A 12,737-nucleotide genomic window follows, 5' to 3' on the forward strand; every position below is an offset into this window, starting at 1 on the left:
AACGGGATCATTTGCATGAGTAAAGGTAAGTGCACATACAATTTTTATAAAATCAGAGTTTTACATTTAAATCCAGGAGGATTATGCTCGCTCTCTCTCACACACACACACACACACCAGTATAGAAATATTGTATGTGCCTTTTCAATCTCTAATGGACATTAAAAACAGATGCTATATATACTTTAAATTATCATAATCTACTTTTGTTCCTGCCTCCCTCCCCCCTCCTACCCCCGCATGTTAGTAGTTTTATACCCAGATATTCATTTGGATTTTCTAATACAGAATTATGCATACTCAATTTGGCAACATGCAACTACTCATATATATCTACAAAGTCAAGTTTTGCACGAGAAATCCTGATTTATCCACCCCCAGAGCATGTGCAAGACAATAAATTGCAACTATACACATTTGAAAACCTGACTTGCTTTAAAAAAAATAGTAGAATGTCACTTTCTTATAATCAGGTAGGCAGTTATATATATTAAGGAAAAGACTGTAGTGTTATAGCATGCACATATATGCATGTTATAGATTAGGCTGAATTCCAAACTGCAGTCTCATTCCTTTAATTTTTTTTATGTCTCATACGAGTTCTTTTGGGGCTGTAATTGTACATGTGGTAAAGCTCAAAAATACCTAGTCAGTCTGCATTAATTAGTCTAAAGCTGTTAAATACAACTTTACATAACAGCTGAAAGTGTCCAGAAAAGTTGTTTCGATATCATAATCCATTCTAATGTGACTGAGCGTTGTGTGACAGGACTTCTAAAAAAGTGAGAACGAAAGTGACAGTTTATCTGAAGCTTAACCCAGTTCTTTCATACAAATATCAGCTCAGTCCAATGACTAGGCACCTTTCATTCACTCATTCTTGAAGCTTCAATGCACTTAGCGGAATGTATGACACATGGGGGAAATCTTGATGAGAAAACAATTATAATTCAAGCTGTACTGTCATCTTTGGCAGAACTGCCAATTCTTGAGAAAAATGGCCCCACTAGGTTTGTGAATTTTTAAATCATGAGCTGCCTGCTGCTTATCTAGGGAGCTCACAAATCTGAGAGCTCCACGGGGCTCATAAGAAGAAGAAGAAGAAAACTTTTAAAAATCATTCATCTGGCTTGACAGAAAATTGAACTTTTTGTAAAGATAGAGCTGCTGGGGGCGGGGGCGGGGAAAGCAACATTCACATAGCAAGGGTTTTGTTTTCTCAAATATGTATCTAGCTTTTCTTGTAACAGGCCTTTAAAAAAAAAAAGGCGATCCAGGAAACAAGACAAGCAAAAGGCTCCGAGTTGTGTGGATCTGAGAGATGAGACTCAGTCACTTAAGGCTAAAATATAAAGAAAGGCTTTCGCACGTTCCACTATTTGGTGGAAACAGCAAAGCGGGGAAGGTGGCTTGCTTTTGAGTTTCTGTGCAAAGGCTACAGGATATAGCAACCCATACATAGGACAGGAGTAGACCTGCGTGCTGGTGCGAAAGCGTCCGATTCTCTCCCGCTTCTGGAAAATTTCAACGACAATGAAAAATAATGTGTTTTTGCTGAAATTTTTTTTCAGTTGAAAATTTCAGCTGTAATTAATATGGCTGTTCCATTCTGTAGTAAGCAGACATAATAAGATACGCAGTAGCGCACCAGGTGTACCAGGACTCGGAGGCAAGTGCTGAAGGTGCTTCAGCTGCTAGATCCTATAGGTGCTAGTATAAGCACTTAGACACACAGCTAAAGTGACTCGATATTTTACTTGGACTAGGGAAAGTTTGCAGTTACCTTTAGGACAATGTGTGAACCAGTTAAACTTCAAGACAAAAGTATAGTGGTGCTTTGCTTGGCTCCTGGGGGCGGTCCAGTCGAGTGTTAAGGAAGCCTCAGGCCCAGCACCTGGAGTGCCCTCTCCAGCCCAGTCCTCCGTTAAATACAGGTAGGTCACTTGGAGGTCTCCTGGCCAGGATCAGTTCATGGTGTGTCTCACACAGGAGGCATCACTGCATGGTCCCATGCTGCTGTGTCGGCACTTCCTGTGCAGCACCTGGTAGCAGGCTACTTTAAATGCAGCAGTAGCAAGGCCAAGACACCCCTTCCCCAAGCACCCCCTCCCTACCACAAAAACAGACCCTGTAGATAGTCATCCTTTACAAGGACAGTAGTGCCTTCTTTTAAGTCCAACACCCACTCCAAGCACACTGATCACTTCTCAGGCTAGTCCCCAGTGTCCAGGGCACTTTGTCTACAATAACCTTCTTCAGGCTCCTGTTTCTTTAAGATTCTGAGCTAGCCATTGGCTCCATGTCTACTCTCTTCCCCCACCCACATGCTCTCCTGTGCTCAGCCCTCTGATTGCAGGGCCCTGTTCAGTCTCTGATGCTTCCCCACAAGTTCTGCACAGACCTGAATCTCTGCTTGCAACACCTGCCAATCACAGCCTGCTCCAAACATGGGTCTCTGCCTCCTGCTGCAGCCTACTCAGCTTCTCAGTTTGCCTCCTGGTCCCTCAGCTGTGGGTCCGCTTCCCTGTTCTGCCTCCAGTCCACTAAGTGGCCATTGCCTTCCTCCAGAGCAAATAAATCTACTGCCCAGGCAAGGGTACTTTCATGGAGTTTCTGCCCCCTTTCCTTATTGGCCAGGGAAGTGGGGGTAGATACACCTGAGTGTCCACTGTGGGGGATCATAGGGTACCAAGTTTTCATTTCTTTGAAAACCCAGTTTTCTGTCCAAAAAAAAAGGATTTTGATGGAAAACAGCTATAATCACCTCTCCACATGCAAGCCTTCAATTCTTCTCCCCCTAGAGACACACCTCCCACCCATCTCATGTCACTGTTTTGTTTGTTTGTTTTTGCATGGGGGGGTAAGAGGAGAGACGTTCCCCAGTGAGATATCCAGGAGGGATGAAATTTCCCATCCCCTTTTAGCTGCTAGTATAGTCTCTCACATATGTCCTGTGTTCTGTAATAACATCTACACACTGTAATATACCTGAGCAAATCTCACGTTTTTCTTATTAATCAGTGTAGACAGTGTAATACGTAGTACAGCTATGAAAAGAATACGTTGGGTCATAACTCTTAAGATGACTTGACCTAAATGATACAGCTCATATTTTAGATTTAATGGTTAACATTAATTCTTTGTCTTGAAAGATTTAACTGCCTTTAGCCACCTTCAATAGAGATAAAATTATCACAGAATTGAGATGAAGATCTTCAGAGCACCTATTTGAAAACATCAGTGAGCCTGCTCTGCAGCATTTTACTAAGTGATTACTTGCATTGCCTAATTTATAGAAAAGTAAGTCCGCACTGAAAAGCAGATGTTGAAACTGAGCTGAAAGAGACATTGTCAGGTCAAACTTATCCCAAAGAGACAGTTTTGCAATGCTAAGAGTTTATATACATAGAAAAATGTTCCTATAATCTGTTTAAAATTCCAGTGTAGTTTTTGAAAAGAAAAATATATTTCCCTACAATTCCTTTCAATCCAAGCAACTGTAAACCAAAGTAAAAACAATATGTTTTGTCCAAGCAGCAATCGAAAAAGTAAACAAAGAATTGAATTAATTAGGACCTACATTTTGAAAAGTGACTGTTGATGTGTTTTCTCAGTATGGGATACAGAAAAGGAGCTTAGTTTTTAGAGAATGGTGAGCTCCCGCCCTCTGAAAACCTTTTTAAGGGTCTCAAGTTGGACACCTAAAAATTGAAGCACTCCAATTCAAGTCATTTTTGAAAACTTAGGCCAAGATGTTTAAAATTACCTTAGTTTAAATGTTGAATACAGACATTTTTATGTATGTGTTTTAACAGCTTGTTGCTGCCAGACTTCCAGAAGAGCTTATCTTGAACTTAGGCACTTAAACAGAATGGGCAGATTTTTCCCAAGTACTCACTTTGGAGCTCCTGGGTGCTGATCACCTCTGAAAATCAGGCTCCTTCACTCAGCTGCTTAAGCAGAAGAGAAACACTTTAGAAATACCGTCCGCTCATTTGGGTGTCTAAACAGGAGGTGCTGGATGCTGATGGTTTTTTTCTTCATGTGTTTGTTTGTTTTTAAAATCTGCCCTTGATTTTTAACTTGACATGGACCACTGAATATTTTGTGTAAACGAATTATGAAAAATATCCAGATAGTCAGGCCCCATGGCCTCTGACTGAGGTGTTTGCCTTCTTATCAATATAAATATTTAAAACACTGCTGATGTTGTCTCAGATGAAAATGAAGCAGAGGAGGGAGGTAGGAGGAACAGGAAACAGCTCTTCTAGTCACTCCATCAAGATCAGAGTAGCTAGAGTTAGCAAGGCAGTGCCAGAAACACAGGCTCCCGTTGTTTCTCCTGGATTTCAGTCTGCAGCCATCATAATGATTTATTGCATATAGATTAAATACATAAACATGCAAAATAAACATAATATTTGCCCTCAAATGAGCCACAGTGAATATAAATTTACTTCAGTGTTTGTCATCTAGTTATTTATAAGGCAAAGAAAGAGAACATGAATCCCACAAAAAGGACTTTTGTTTTCATTCTAGTAACACGATCACTTTATTGATTGTTTAAGATGAGCTATAAATATTTAAAATATCTGTGGTTCTACAGTTTCACTTTGAGGCCTTAAATCTCAGTGATCTTAAACCTACTGTTTTTCGTAGGTAAGGACAACTGCCGTTTTTGTAATTTTCACCCTAATCAGGGATATCTGTGAAATGATGTTTAACGTAAGAGTTCTTGGAGATTTTTACTCGGCCTTTACCTTCACATACTAAAGCTACTAGTACATTGAGATTTACAAAGAAGTGTACTGCATTCCAACACAAATATCCTCAAAGGAATGCATTTCTGGTAACTGCACAAAGTGTAAGGTTGGCGCACTAGGAAATTCTACAGGAGGATCTCCTATATGAATAGCTGCCATTGCCAATGCAAAAAAAACCCAACAACATTTATTTGGAAATTTTCATCAGAAATTCATGGAACTCTCTTACAAAACCTAAAGTTCACAGTAATAAGATTAACCACTTAAATGTATAGGTCCCAAAATCGTAGTCAGATTTGGCCTTCAGTGTAATTATTCCATGCTAACAAATAATCCCAGCAAACGTTTACATCTGGCCACCTGTCTAAATACCTCTAAAAAACAAAACTTTGCACAGCAAGTAAAGCAAAAAAAAAAAAAAAAAAGCCATCTTGAGACAGCCCACAGATTGTCATGAGAGTCATGAATTCCCTTGAGTCAATCCACAAGTATATCATCTGCCTGGAAAATGAAGTCATCTTTACCATCTTCAACACCAGCTCAACGATGACCATGAGAAACCCAGCCTCGGTCCCCGACAGCCAGTGGGGGAACAAATACACCAACATTAAACTTAACCATTCTCCCATTCTGAGATTGCAAAAGACTAACTCAATGAGATCTGATTCTGGAGCAGATGATTTCCTGCATCTGAGTTTCACTGGAAAAAAAACAACAACCCATATTCCTCCTCCTTGCTACCCTCTCTATTTGTGCTCTATCAATCACCATCTTGAGAAGATATGGAACTAATATTATGATTCTTAAATAAAACAAGGAGAGCAAAGATAATACAGCAGATGGAAACAAGCTACCACAGCACAGAACTACATAAATATATTGAAATATTTCTTTATTATGAGAGATGGGTCTGTAATATAAAACTGATCGCTAATAATTCATACACAACACTGATGCAGGAGGGCAGATCGCTTAATATAATTAAGTGAAATGTAGTTCACATAGATTTCTTGACTATTCAATAATTCATAACATTGATTTCTTGAAACTTCATTTGTCTATATTTTGGCATTCCCTTGTAATGTGCCTAATCTTGCACTCCTTATTCAGGGAAACTTCCACTGGGTCCAATGACTATTCTACCTGGGTTATAAATCCAGGATCAGGCCTAACAGTTGTATTATGTAAATACACTTTCAGTCCCAAAAGATTTCTTTTTTCAATCATGAGGTTTAATTTAACACTAAAATATTAACAAGTTCACCTTGATATTTCCAAAAACAGAACTGACAACTGTTTCATTTACTGCATTCTGGGAAGTAACGTGAAAGGACTCCATGGCTGTCAAATTAAACTAGCTAATTATTAGGAGAACTATTTACATTCCAGCCTTGTGCACACAGGACTCACTTCCTGGTGCCTCCTCCAAATTCTTCCGTCCTGTAACCTGTGCTATTCCCTGGAAGTTTCATGCAGGTTGCCACAGCAAGCTAATCTGGAAAGCTGAGGTTCTCTCTGAACAGAGAATGAGGTTTTCAAAAATAACTGGTGTTCTTGTGTGCCTTAATTTTGGTGTCTCCAACTTGAGACTCCCTAAAGGGGTCTGATTTTCAGAGGATGGATGCTCAACACACACTGAAAATGAGGGCACACTATGATGCCTCAAGTTGGGTAACCAAAAAATGAGGCACCCAAAATCACTAGTCACTTTTGAAAAATTTGGCCATAATTATTTCTCTCTCTCTCTGTCTCTCTCTCTCTCTCACACACACACACACACTTTCATTCCAAAGCACTTCACAAACTATACACATACAGGACAACTGAAACATAGCTACCTTGGGGCTTCCAAAAAGAAACTTTGCAGAGCTGGCACTAGGCATAAGCAGACTAAGCAATTGCTTAGGGCTCCAAACAGCTCAAGGGTGGTCCCCATTTGCTTGTTGTTGTTATTATTTTTGTAAGAACTGGCCTGTTTTAGTATTGTGTGGGGAGGGGGAAATATTCCTGCTGAGGCCTTCAATGGGCTAATACTTCTATTGGAAACGTGGAACTATTTGTGTTGTAATTTTAGTACATTATAATTTAAAGTGTCAGAGACTGAGTTCTTTCTCTCTGTCCCCTCCTGAAATAAACTATGGTATATGGATGACTATTAACTGTGGGACAGATTCTGCTCTTAGTTATATTGCTGAAAATCTCAAGTAACACTTTCTGGTATTTGAAAATTTTCACTGAACTGGAAAACCTTTTCCTACCCATCTGTTGCATGGAGTGCCATTGAAGCCAATGGACCAGCTTTCAAGACTGGTACTTAAATTTCTATTTTAAGGCCCTGATCCTGCAAACACTTATGCATGTTTTTAAGCAGATGAGTAGACATATTGATTCTGTTGGGACTACTCGGGAGCTTAAGATTAAGCATATACATAAGTGCCTGCAGGGGCAGGGCCTAAATTCTTCCCTCAGCTCCTTCAGTGTTGTTCTTCTAACTCAATCTTTAGGTGTTCTCACGAAGCAGCGGTAGCTAAACACCAAGTTCCAGACCCAACCATCAGTGTGATGGACTGAACTATACTCTGCCAGCTGTGAACACTTGCATTCAAACATTGAGCCCTTAACAGCATTTGGCCTAAATCTTTTATTTCTGTATTTATGATTGTAACGAGGCGTTCGCTTGCCCTCGCAACAGATCAGCCAGAGACCCCTTCTGAGTGCAATCACCAGGGCTTTTTAGTTTCAGTGTCAGCTCCCACCACCTTCTATTTACAGTCTGCTCCAAACCAGGCACCTGGGGGACAGCTAGCGTCTCCAGCCAGCAGGGATGCACAGCCTTTGGCGCCTCCCTCTCCTTTCTCCCGCCCGCACCCTTCCTGCCTGCCTGCCTTAGAGAGTGCCCTGGCTAATAAGGCCCACAGGTGCTTCTCTTCTAGCAATTAGGCATGGCATATTCAGCCAGCCCCAATTAATGCTTCTTAATTGGAGCTGGGCTAACAGGGGCCTGGCTCAAGACCTCCTGGCCAGCACCCTGTTATACACCTCCCCCCTTAAGAACTGCAAGGTCCAGCTGACCCCAGCCCCTCTGCCGGCCCAGGGGGCTCCTCTGGGGAAGTTCCCCGCTCTTGGCCAGGTGATCCCTGGCATCCTCTGCTGGGGTTTTCTCCATCCCCCTCCCGCAAAACGTACACTGCTCGGGGAGTGGCTGCCCCCACAGTTCCGCTTCTGCCCGCAGGTCATCACACCAGTCGCACCCTGGCAGGCGTTCCATGCCCTATTCCCCCTTTGCTTTTGGTAGGGGGTCAGGATCCATCCTACCATCCTGTGGGGCCCCCTGTGCCTCAGTATCCCCCACACCACTCAGTGGGTTCTAGGTCCCTTCCATGGGGATCAGTGTTGTGGGGTGCTCCAATTGCCCCCTCTTCCCTTCCAAGGGGCTCAGGCTCCCCCATACACCCTTCCCGCGGGTCTGCTTGCTCTGGGCTCTGTTGTCTAGAGTTCTTTTCTTTGTTATTTCTGGGACTTTGCCCGTCTTCTCCACTTGGGATCCTCAGTTTAGGGATATCTGCCCCCTCCTTCGGGGCACCCCTCTGCTTCTTTCTAGGTAGTGGGCCCCAGTCCCTACCTACCACCACCAGATATGGTAGCCCCTTTAGCACCCCAACCCATTTGAAGTGGCCCCTCACTTCAAGGGGCACCTGGCCCACCGGGCAGGACCTCTTGTCCCCATGCATACACTTGAGGGCCATCCTTGCCCCCGCGATCAGCCAGTGAGGCTTCACCAGCTCCCTCTGTACGAGCGAACAGGCTGACGCAGTATCGATCAGGCCTGTTTGGGGGTTCCTCCCAATCCTCACTGGGATGGTGGACAGCTTCTACCCCCATTTTTTACCCTCCAACTTGAGTCCAGCCACAAAACTCAACCCACTCAAAAAAATACAAGACTTACTTATTGGATGGGAGAAACTATCCAGGGAAGCAGTGACTAAAAAAAAAAAAAAAAAAAAAAAAGATTTGGTCAAGGTGAATAATCAGCTGAACTTGAGCTCCCAGTGCAATGTTGGAGCCAGACAGACTAATGCCATCCTTGGATATACAAAGAGGACTATAGATTAGTAAGATACTATCTCTGTATATGGCACTGGCGCGACTGTTACTGAAATACTGTGTTCAAGTTCTGGTGGTCCACAAATCAAGAAGGATTTTGAAAAAAACTGGACAGGGTTCAGAGAAGAGCCACAAGAATTATTAAAGGATTGGAGAACATGCCTTATAGTGAAACACTCAAGGAACTCTCTCTATCCAGTTTACCAAAGAAAAGGTGAAGGGGTCACTTGATCACACTCAGTATGTATGTATGTGGGGAGGGAACAAATTTGATCGAGGGATCCTCAGTCTAGCAGACAAAAGGTATAAATCCAATGGCTGGTAGTTGGAACTAGACAAATTCAGACTTTAAAAAAAAGTGTGCCTTATTTCTAAACAATCAGGGTAATTAATCATTGGAACAATTCACCAAAATTTTGTGGTGGAATCTCCATCACTGGCAAGTTTTAAATCAAGATTAGATGGGGTTTTGTTCCTGTAAGCTCTGCTTTATTTTAAACAGGAATAATTCAGGGAATTCTGATGGCCTGTGTGATGCAGGAGGACAGACTAGATAACAATGGTCCCTTTTTGCTTTATAACCTAGGAATCTATAATTATGAAAAATGCAGGGTCTAGTGCCAATCCCATATCTGGGATTGCTGAATTGGTCTTGAAGACTTTGGTGCAACTGAGCAGAAGCAAGCATCTTTCAGCCTCCGGCACAAGAAGTGACCCTTTAAATACAGCTATTTATCAATCTCTTGTTTGTATTATGGTAGCACTCTATAGCAGCTGGCAGTGTCCCCTCGTACTAAGCACCGTACAAACCCAAATGGAAGCTTCCATTGACTTCAATGGATGTTGTATCAGCCCTAATTCTATCCTACTCTAATCTATACAAGTTTGTGTACTGCCCTTATCATCATAGCATCTGAGCACCAACCAGCCATGCATTGAGTGACATGACTAACATCTGTCCCACGTTTTTCCATCTCTCTTGTCCTCTCCCCAAGGAGGAGGAGTGTGCGCACAAAGAAGGGGGTTGTTCAGGTGGAGTTTGGACTTGTTTTAGTGTACAAAGGCAGGTGAAGGCAGGTTGTAGAACTACTCCCTGCATTTGGAATGGAAGATGGGGAGGTTTATGAGATGGTCCTTACTTCCTGTGGGAGTTTGTTCCACTGTCTCAGAACAGCCCCCAAGAAAGCTCTGCCTCCTACACAACTGAGTGTTACGAGGAGGAAGAAGATAGACATGTGTGTGGCGAGGTTCTCTGCAACAGCGAGGCCTATTTCCGATCCTCCCTCAAGTCACAGCTCTGGGCAGAGTTCCTCTGAGCTGTGTCCACTGGCTCACTTGAGGAGTAGTGGGTGCTGTCCAGGGTTCTCTGCTCCATATTCCCCTCTAGATCCCTGATTTTATATCTGTGGGTCTCATTCCCATTCCTGTTTTCATTTTTTTTGTCCCCCAATCTTATTTGACACTTGGATCTATGGCTCATCTGCTTGGGCTGAGCGGAAGGGCCATTAGATATGAGCAGGCTTCTGCCCGCCCATCCCTAGTACTTCACTAGGTACAAAGACTCCAGCAGAGCCTATAAAAAACCAAACAGTATGAGTGTCGCCCTTTGTCTTCAACTAACACACTGCATAGTTAAACTGCTCAGGATTTTAAATGCTCAGGATTTCTAACTATAATATCCCTTGGCACAGATGCGAACATGGCAGCAACTTAAATAAAAAAAAATGAACAATTTAGGTTTATTATAATGGTCCAAAGTCTTAGCAATCCTCCTCTAAACAGACAACAAATAATGCCTCTTCCACATAAAAATACTCTTCTAATGCTCTTTTATATGTACTTGTCAATATCTAGCTGAAAGAAGGTACCGGAGATTAAAATAGGGTTTATTAATGGAAACTGATTGTTGCCTTCACTATGGTGAGGCTACTGCCTTGCCAGACTGTGGCTGAAAGCCTGCAAACAGGTGAATAATTTGTGAGTAGTCCCAATGAACCCAGTTACTTCCATGTAAGTGTTTGCTGGAGCAGGATGTAGGTGTGAGAAGACTCAGATGAGCGACAAGTATCAGTCAGTTTTGGGTGATATAGTTGGGTCACATTTCAGGTTTACACACTTAAGAAGGACTGAGAAAAGAAGGCTACAGCAGTAAAACATGTCAAGAATGTTAACTATGGCACTGGCAGAGAGTGGCACTAAATACATTTTCAGTACATTCTACTGGATTATGTGTTAATACATAAAAATTCTCTTAAAACCAAAATTTAAACAAGGAAAATGGCAGGGAATATGTTCTGTTGGGGTGGCTTTTAAACACTCATGTTAATTACATTTGCTTAATAGTATTTCGAGTACCCTGAGATGACCTGACAAAAGAAATAACCCTTCTTTTACTTTCAAAAATTCAGTTCAAATATGTCAGAACCAAGGGATTGACTCTCAGATTATCTTTAGGGAGGGAAATGGAAGTTATATGGATGACAAAATTCCACAGATTACAACTCAAATAAAGGGTGGTGCATTATCAGGGATTGCCATTATTTATAGCCTAAGGTACTGGCAAATTCCCAGTTCTTAGTTGATTTGTACACAGAGTGGCTGCTAGTGGAGGTAGGGGTACTCTTCAAAGAGTGTCCCAAAAAGGAATGGATATTTGATCATCTTCTGATGCCCTGGTAGACCATAGCCCCTGTGCGGACTTCTTCAATTGGGCTTCTTGGGTCCACTCCTCCAGGCAGCCTTAAACATGAGGGTCCTCATTTTACCTATCAGTTTTCAGGCTGGGATTTTAAAAGTTGCTTTGAGGATGGAGTATCCAAATCTCTAAGTGACAAAGCCTCAGCCTCAAAGCTTGGTGAGCGAGAAGAATCTGAGCAAAGTACAGAAATCCAACCCCTCTCAACCTTGGTTGGAGAAACAATGCCCCAATTCTGCAACGTAGTTTGTCTCCAGGGTCTCTCATGGACATCAGCGGGGCTTTGCATGGATCCAGGCTCCACCTGCATGGAATAGCTTCCAGAATCAGGGCCTAATTGTGCAATATCTCATGCCCAAACATTATATCAGGATATTCCACATTTGCCATATGAAAGCTGACAAAAAATGAACCCTATGAAGGCCTACTGAGGAACCCAGCAACGAGTTCACAAGAAGCAACAGGCCTGCACTCCAATTCCAAACAACTGGGCATTATTAATGTATTTATTACATGCTACCAAATGTTCTTACAGCTGAAAAGGATGACTGAAAGTAAAGGAAAGTCTGTAAAGACTTTAGGCAAGGACAATCTACACAAGAGAGACAGATCAGATTCACTGGAAAACTAAGAGAAATATGTTAACTTACAACACAGACTATCTTCAGCTGGTGTTAACTGGAAGAGCTCTATTGAAGTCAGTGGAGTAAAACCAATTGAGGATCTGGTCCTATTGTTTTAAAATTACCTCCAGTTGCTCTCCTTTGCTTAAGACAATCATGCAGCTCAAAAGAAAAGCTATAGGGGGAAAATATCACTGTTTCTAGAAGCAAAAGGAATTCCCAATGCCCTGGGTGAGATGATGGTTGTCAAGGATAATTCCATTCTATCTCCACTATTTGTGGTGGGCTGATGTTTTGACCAGTGGATCCAACAAATTGACTCATTACTAAAGGCCTGCCTTAAAGGTGAAAGTTTGCAGTTATACTGATACTTTCTAATGTGGACACACTTCCTCCAGAATAACGGCTGTGTTTGTCTGAGTTAGGGGCTTTTGGTTTGTTTGTTTGGTTTAGCTTAATCCTCTTTGCAAGCAACATAAACTATACTGCAAAAAGCACTCACATCAGAATAAAGGGTCTCTTATACCAGTGGAATTATATTGGTTTCGTTTC

This window comes from Mauremys mutica, chromosome 6 (genome assembly GCF_020497125.1).
Source record: "Mauremys mutica isolate MM-2020 ecotype Southern chromosome 6, ASM2049712v1, whole genome shotgun sequence".
Lineage (NCBI taxonomy): Eukaryota > Metazoa > Chordata > Testudines > Geoemydidae > Mauremys > Mauremys mutica.